General features: G+C 43.6%; 1 pseudogene; it reads right to left on the minus strand.

The window, feature by feature from the left end:
- Positions 1-275: 275 nt before the first annotated feature.
- On the minus strand, positions 276-3,138 carry LOC120640839 (annotated as a pseudogene).
- Positions 3,139-7,513: the final 4,375 nt, after the last annotated feature.

The following is a 7,513-nucleotide window of genomic DNA, read 5'->3' on the forward strand; positions in this document are numbered from 1 at the left end:
ATCCTAGTCAGCTTCAATAAAAAGTGCACGCCTTGGTATAATGTTGGGAGAGTGTGGCAGTGGCACCTCTTTAAGGATGAAGGATTTAGCACAGAGCAGATCAACATTCCAAAAAATATGTTGACTGCTCTTCATGTACCATGACTGTCACTGGCACATAAGAATAGACATTTATTAAAATAAGAAAAATTTGAAGATACGAAGCATTGAAGTCAACTGTACACATACAAAAGTTATACAACATACCACATTGAATGTCCGAAAGCTGAGGCCAACATACAAAAAATTGATCAGGCCTCATCTATCACGAGCCCTTCAGCCACTCCTGGAAATATGCTTGCATTTTATCTCGACTTGCCGCATTGCCAACATTGACAGTGGGGATTACCTTTAGAGGTCTCACAAACTAGCCATGAAAATATTAACCTATAGTTAGAATCCATCCAAGCCTACAACAATGTAATATCAAAATTGGGGATTTACCATCACAAAATCTCTAAGCTCAGTGAAACTTGAGTGCTCGCTATAAGGCACACCTACAAGCAGAAGAAAACAGTTTGAAAGAGTAACTTAATGAAACCTGTATACGAGTTAGGAATTCAGAATGTTCACATATTGGACAGGTTAAGGCAAGTATAGAATAATTATTTTGCAGTATGACTCTTAATTTGATTCTTCATGTACTACTAAAACAACTTAAGCTTAAAATCTGCAAATAATTGAAGGAACTTCAAGTGTAGGGTGCACTTTTTTAGCTTTGTCTGCAATTGGCAATCTCCAGATGTGGAAAATCAGATATTCATATCATTGGACAACATAATCATTATGTAGTTAGTGAAAGTCAACCTTGCATCTTGTCTAGCAACTTAGCCTTTTTAATTCAGAAGATCAATAAGTTAAGTTTGCGCTAGGCAGAAAGTAAGTTCACACTGAGCATACAAAAAAAAAATCATTTTCTGGAAAATTTTTGGTTCATTCACATCTTCAATAGCAAGCATAAAATGAAAACTATAATCAGCAAAACTAACAAATCCTACCATAGATTGTTACGCTGCCATTAGAGTTTGGTTTTATTAGGTCAAGCTGCTTTCCAGTTGCCTCAGAGAAAGTCCAACCTGATAAAACATTAAAACGAACATTAAGAACCATGTAAATCCATATTGTGGAAGCACAGAATTTATCTCCAAAACTTCATTAACCTGTAGGCCGAAAAGCCAACACAGCTAGAAATTGTTGGTTGAGAGTCCCCAAGTACTTCTTCCAGTTCTAACAAATGCTACCGTCCAGTTAGTGAGGTCACTTGCTAAATTCTTAGAATCAATCTGAAATTCATTTTCAAACCTCATGGTTTACAGATCCAAGGGGCAAAACATGAAGTGCTGAGCTTTGATTGCAAGAACATATCCTTTTGGATAAGTCCTTCCAACCAAATGAGTGAAGAATCCGTCTTCTCGATGCATCGGTGTATATGGGTACCTTCCAGGAATAAATTAAAAAGAAGTTATCTGAGAATTAGAAGGCCTGTATGTTCCAAAATTAATAGTTGTTGTTTAAGTTAGAACTGCATAGTACCTCCAAAGCTTGAGAAATCGCTAGATACACATTTTCTTTCCCAATGCTATATGCCCCAACAACAATGAGGGTTTTTGGTTGCTTCTTTAGATATCTTCGAGCTGTGCTCACAACAAAATCAATAACATCCTCCTGCGGTGGGAACCTACAAATTACCAGGTTCAGCAAAGTAATTATAATAGAGCAAATGCTTAAACTTCAAGATTGCAGACCCACTTGTACTTGGGATTGCAATATGTTGTGTCCAGGTAAAGCAAATTTATGCGTCCTCTCTGGAGGAGTGGATGCAGTTGCATAGATCTCGATGCTCTGAAATCCCCAGTGTGGAGATAAGTCTTTCCATCACTTAGTCGGAAGTGAATGAGAGCTGCACCAGGGCAATGATTGGCCTCCAACAAGGTAACTGTCACTCCCTCGATGACATACTCAGTATCAAGCTCCAAGGGACAAATATAACTGCAGATTTCAATTTGAATACATGATGCTGGTGCTAGGTGCTAAAAGAATATAGTATCACCATGGAATCATTCACAGAGTTATGGAAACAAAGGAGCCTTACTCTGAATTTACTGACAGGCACATCTTTACCAAGCGTGCAGTGAGCGCAGAACAATAGATGGGGCCATGGCACCATTTCTTGGTCAATCCACCATAATGGTCATGATGAAAATGGCTGAGGAAATAGGCCGAGCAGCCCTCAACTTCTCCGTACCGAAATGCGTCCACCGTGAATGGCGTGCCTAGTTTCATTCAATTTATAGGTGCATGAGACAAATTGATTCAGCGAAAATTAAAAATCATTGTGTCAGCTGTTCAGGGCAAGCTATATCCTCATTTGCTCCAGCAAAATATCACATTCTCAATTAGTGCACAACTAGGCATTCGCTACTTCATTAATTTCTCAATCACTACCACGAAGTCACAACTCACAACACACACATCCAACCATGAAACGGTGAGGCCTTTACCGGGAATCTTCTTGTAGAAGGGGCAAGTGCGGGGATTCATGGCCGCCGCCGCCACCTCCTCCTCGGGGCCTCCTCGCCGCCGTTTCCTTCCCGACCAAGAACCGGAACGGGAAGGGGAAGGGGAGGCGTCCCCAGCCCCTCCCCCCTCTCGCTTCGGCCTCTCTATCCCCCACGCCTGGAAGAGGCTCCTCTGCACGAGCGAGGAATCCCCAGCCCCGGCCCCCTCCTCCCGCCGTGGCCTCTCGATCCCCCACGCCTGGAAGAGGCTGCTCTGGACGAGCGAGCCACCCTCCTTACCCTTCTCCTTAACCCCAGCTGCCCCCTCGGGCGGCCGCCGCGGCGGAGGGGCGCGCAGGGAGGACCAGTCGATGCCGCTACGGTAGAAATCCTCGGCGAAGCCGCTGCTGGTGGTGGTGGCGGCGGCGGGGGAGGAGGGTAGATCGGGGAATCCGTTGTCGTCGAGGTCGGCGGGGAAGGGTTGGGGCGGGTCGCCGTCGGCGGTGGCCATCGGAGGTGGGGTTTCAAATGGCAGCGGGAACGGAGGAGTGGAGGACGATGGGAGGGAGGAAAGGAGCAATTGAGATCGGTGAGTCACCGAGTACTCTGTTGCGGTGATTTGCCAGTCCATCGCATCGCAAGATAAGTTTTCAAAAAAAATCGCATCGCAAGATAATGGTCATACTGCATAAACAGTCCCTGTGCAACATAACCAAACAGTACCCGTACAATATATTGTAATATATTTTGTTGTTATTTAATAATTAATATCTAATTATGGACTAATTAGATTTAAAAGATTCATCTCGTATGCAACACTTATACTGTGTAATTAGTTATTTTTTTACTTCATTTAATGCTCGTCCAAAGATTCGATGTGACGAATACTTTAGAAAAAATTTTGAGAACTAAATAAGCCCTAACACCAGTTACATGGTGACACTCAATCCTCGGGGAAGGACGAATGAAAGCCGCAGCCGTGAGAAATTGAAGAGACTCACCAGAGACGGTGGATTTGGTGGTACCTCCACTCGGTCTCCACCCTCGACCCCTCCTCATTTCTCTCTGAGTTCACCATGCTGCCGCCACGCCCTAGCTCCTACATATCGCTCCTAGCCCTTGTGTGCACGCCCTAGCTCGTACAAATCACTCTTACAGATAGTGGCTTCTCGGCTCTATTCTCCTCTGCCACCGCCGGGGGAGGGGGCCATGGGCCTGACGAGCCATTGCACTTCAAATTCGTACCCTCCTCGAAGAAATTAGGGTGTGTTTGGAACAGCTTTAACAAACTTTAGCTTTTGCTTTAAAACTGTAGCCTGATGCCAGTGGAGTCCTAAAAACTGGCTTCACCTATCTTTTACTTCCTCCGTTCCTAAATATCTGTCGTTCTCGCTTCTCGAGAAATGACTTTGATTAATTTATATAAAACAATATTAATATTTAATATTTATAATACATAATTGATATATTAAATAGGGAAACATATCAGGTGCAAAACCAACCTCTCCGTGCAAACTATAAAAACTTCAATTTGGGTCATTGGATCAACATCCAAGTGGAGGGGCACAGAGAGGTGGGACGGGGGATTTGCAAAAGTGTGATTACTCAATCCAAGAGCGGGTCCAGATTGTAAAATTACTCAGTCCCCCCATACCCCTTGGATGTTGATCCAATGACTCAGATTGAAGTTTCCATAGTTTGCACGGAGAGGTTAGTTTGCACCTGATACATTCCCATTAAATGGATCTTTAAATTTAATTTTTTTAATAAATTTATTTAGAGATACAAATGTTGCACGTATTTTTTTATAAATCTAGTTAAATTTGTGGCACAGAAACCAAAATTGACACTTAATAAGGGACAAAAGGAGTAGTTCATTTTGTTTCTCGATTTGCATTCCAACTTCTTGGTACAATCCAAAACAGTATTGCACAGTGTCAATTACGGTAGCGAAGAGCTGAAGCCGCCGAAGCCACCCAAAGCCGGGCCTCAAACACACCATCATTAGCATATATATTTTGGGCCATGCTTTGCTAGCTAGATAGCTCGTTGCCCATGGCCTATATATAGGTAACATATCCACAGAAAAGAGTTGTCCAAGGCTCAAAGCATACCTAGCTACACGGAGCTAGCATCCCTTGGTCCTCTCAGTTCGTGCGATGGCCCGTGCGCACGTGTATGTGATTGTGCGAACTCAGATCCAGCCATGACATCGCATGCATGGACGTTAGCGTAACGCCTGAAACCATGACCTGATGGATGCAAACAAACCTCACAACGTGTGCAACTTCTCTCAAGCGAGAGATGGGGCGGCCCAGAGCAGGCCAGGCTGACCAGTGGCGGAGCCAGCAAAAATTTCAAGGGGGCGAAAGACTAAGGGAAGGCGAGCCATTAGCCATAGCTAGGACGGCGACGGCGCGGGCGCGCGGTGGCGTTCCTGCCTCCGTGCGGCAAGCCTAGAATTGCCCTCCGCGACCCTCCAGCTCTCCATCCCCAGGGCCTTCTTCAATGTGCGGCTCCTATTGAAACAGCTCCGGCTACAGTTTTTTTGATGAAGCTGAAGCCATTTTAAAACATGTTAAAAAATGAAGTTGAAGCTAGCAGTTAGAGAGAGGGAGGGAAAAGGTGGGGTGGGGCCGATGCAGTGGGCTGGGCCGGGACCAGGCCGTGCGGGAGAGAAAGAAGAGAAGGGAGAGGAAAGGGAGGGAAGTTGCGTTGGGCCAGTTAGGCCCCGTTGAGAACGAGCGCTAGCTCGGTTGGTAGCGCTGCTGGCGTGCAGCCTGCCCACCAGCGTTCGAACCCTGGGTTCAACGCTAGTGTTTCTCACCGGGGTTCTTTCCCATTTAAACTCGGCAGCCTCTCACGTGTGGAGCCACAAAGGCAATGCGACGTGCCCTTCGCCTACAGAGTCATCCGGTGATCTCAAGATGGACGCGGTTTGTTGGTCTGAGTGTAGTTGTTGGTTTGTTTGTACATGTAGGGTGTGAGTGAGGTGTGCGTGTGTAGGATGTGCGTGCATGTATAAACAGATACTACAGCTGTACCCAGATGAGAGACTTCAAAAAAAAGTTCCCAAAAATTTTCTACAGTACCCGTCACATCGAATCTTTATACACATGCATGAAGCATTAAATATAGTTGAAAAAATAACTAATTATATAGCCTAACTGATTAGCATGAGACAAATCTTTTAAGCCTAATTAGTCCATAATTGAACATTAATTACTAAATAATAACGAAAGTGCTGCAGTGTCAAACCCAAAAATTTTCGCGAACTAAACGCGGTAGGTAGAAAAGAAAAGGAGGGGGAGGAAAGAGTTGGGCTGGGCCAAGCGAAGGACGAGAAGGAAAAGTAATTTTTTAACAAATCAAAAATATTATTTGAAAACAAAAAATATTTCAAACTCAAATTATTTTGGGTATCACAAGGGCACGCCTTTTTATAATTTCACCTTGTGCTTCTTCATCCTAAACTAATAAGTTGCCGAGTGACAGCCTGAAGTGTCTGCTGAATGAACTGGGACCGTCAATGGGCCATCCTGATTTACAGGCGCCCGTAAATTGCTTTCCGCGCGGTCGATTTCGGACCAGAGTGAATCATGACGTTCCGCCCCACCAGCTGACTTCCGTTGGCCCAAACCATGCCAGCTGATAGACTTCTGATTCCCGCAAGGCCGCAACCCATCAAAATTCTGATGCATTAACTTAAACACAAGAAAAACTATACTAGTGGTGAAGCTTATATATAATAAAAAATAATTTAGAAAAGTTCAGCGATTTCTTTTTTGAACAACAAAATGAAAATATAATTTTAGAAGAAAAGTTGATAAAAAAATGAACATAGCAATAGTTGTACTGAAAAATTTTGGAAACAAAATTTGTGATAAAAGTTTGAATAAAAATTTTGAAAATAAAAAGTTCAGAATTATTTGAAAACAAAAAATTAGAAGTCAACATTATGAACAAAAGATTAAAATTAAAAACATTATTGCAGAAAACATTGGAAACAAAAAAGTTAATATTCGGAAAGGGATAAAATTTGGAAACAAAATTTTGGAAGAGAAAAATATTGGAGAGAAACTTTTTCTTTTGAACAATTTGGAGAGAAGCTTTGGAAGAAAAAAATTGCAAAACAAAATGTTGTTGGAGACCGTGAGTGAGAGAGGAAGAGAGAAGCACACGAAAGATGGAATAGGAGGAGAAATTGAAAAGGTAAATGGAATGCTGGGCCCATCATATGGGGGATTGGGTTATCCGTGCCGTGAGTCAAACCGGGTGGTGGATATGGGTCTGTGCGTAATTAATCGTGAGTTTTAAAACCTGCGGTCGATTGTAGAATTAGGATCTGGACCGTCAATCCGAAACATTTCCCAGTGTCCAAGTGTACACACGTCAAATTAGGAATAAATCCCTACTTATATAAAAACTCGACACGATTTTTCACTATTAACCGAAAAAAAAGAAACTCGGTCCACGGTATCGGCGGTACCTAAAGCATAATTTACTTGATACTGTATAATCAAAACACACGTTGACGCAATCAAGAAACCGAAGCGGCCCAGACGGCGGGCCAGGCCGATGCCATGCAACAAGAAGGGTATAACCATATTGGATTTGGCCTCCATCTAAGTACGAGCCCACATGAGTAATTGATTACCAATGGTGGTCACCCTAAGATGATGAATGATTGACAACATTGTATGGATTTGATATATCTCTTGGCTCGTGATGTGCATGTGTAGGATGCAGCATGGCAGTCGACGGCGCGAGGTGAAGGTCAAGTGAAAGATTTATACTGAAGGACCATGGTGAAGGATGAACGCGAGTAGGCTCGGAGAAGCGAAAGGTTCATGCCGAGAGATCAAGACGGTGAAGAGTGAATGCGAATAGGTCTGGACCGAGAGACCCGAGGAGGCCGTACGGAGTCATGGGCGGTCTACATAGTGCACGGAAGAGCAAGAGTATATGATGATGAA

The sequence above is a fragment of the Panicum virgatum genome, chromosome 7K, assembly GCF_016808335.1.
Source record: "Panicum virgatum strain AP13 chromosome 7K, P.virgatum_v5, whole genome shotgun sequence".
Classification (NCBI taxonomy): domain Eukaryota; kingdom Viridiplantae; phylum Streptophyta; class Magnoliopsida; order Poales; family Poaceae; genus Panicum; species Panicum virgatum.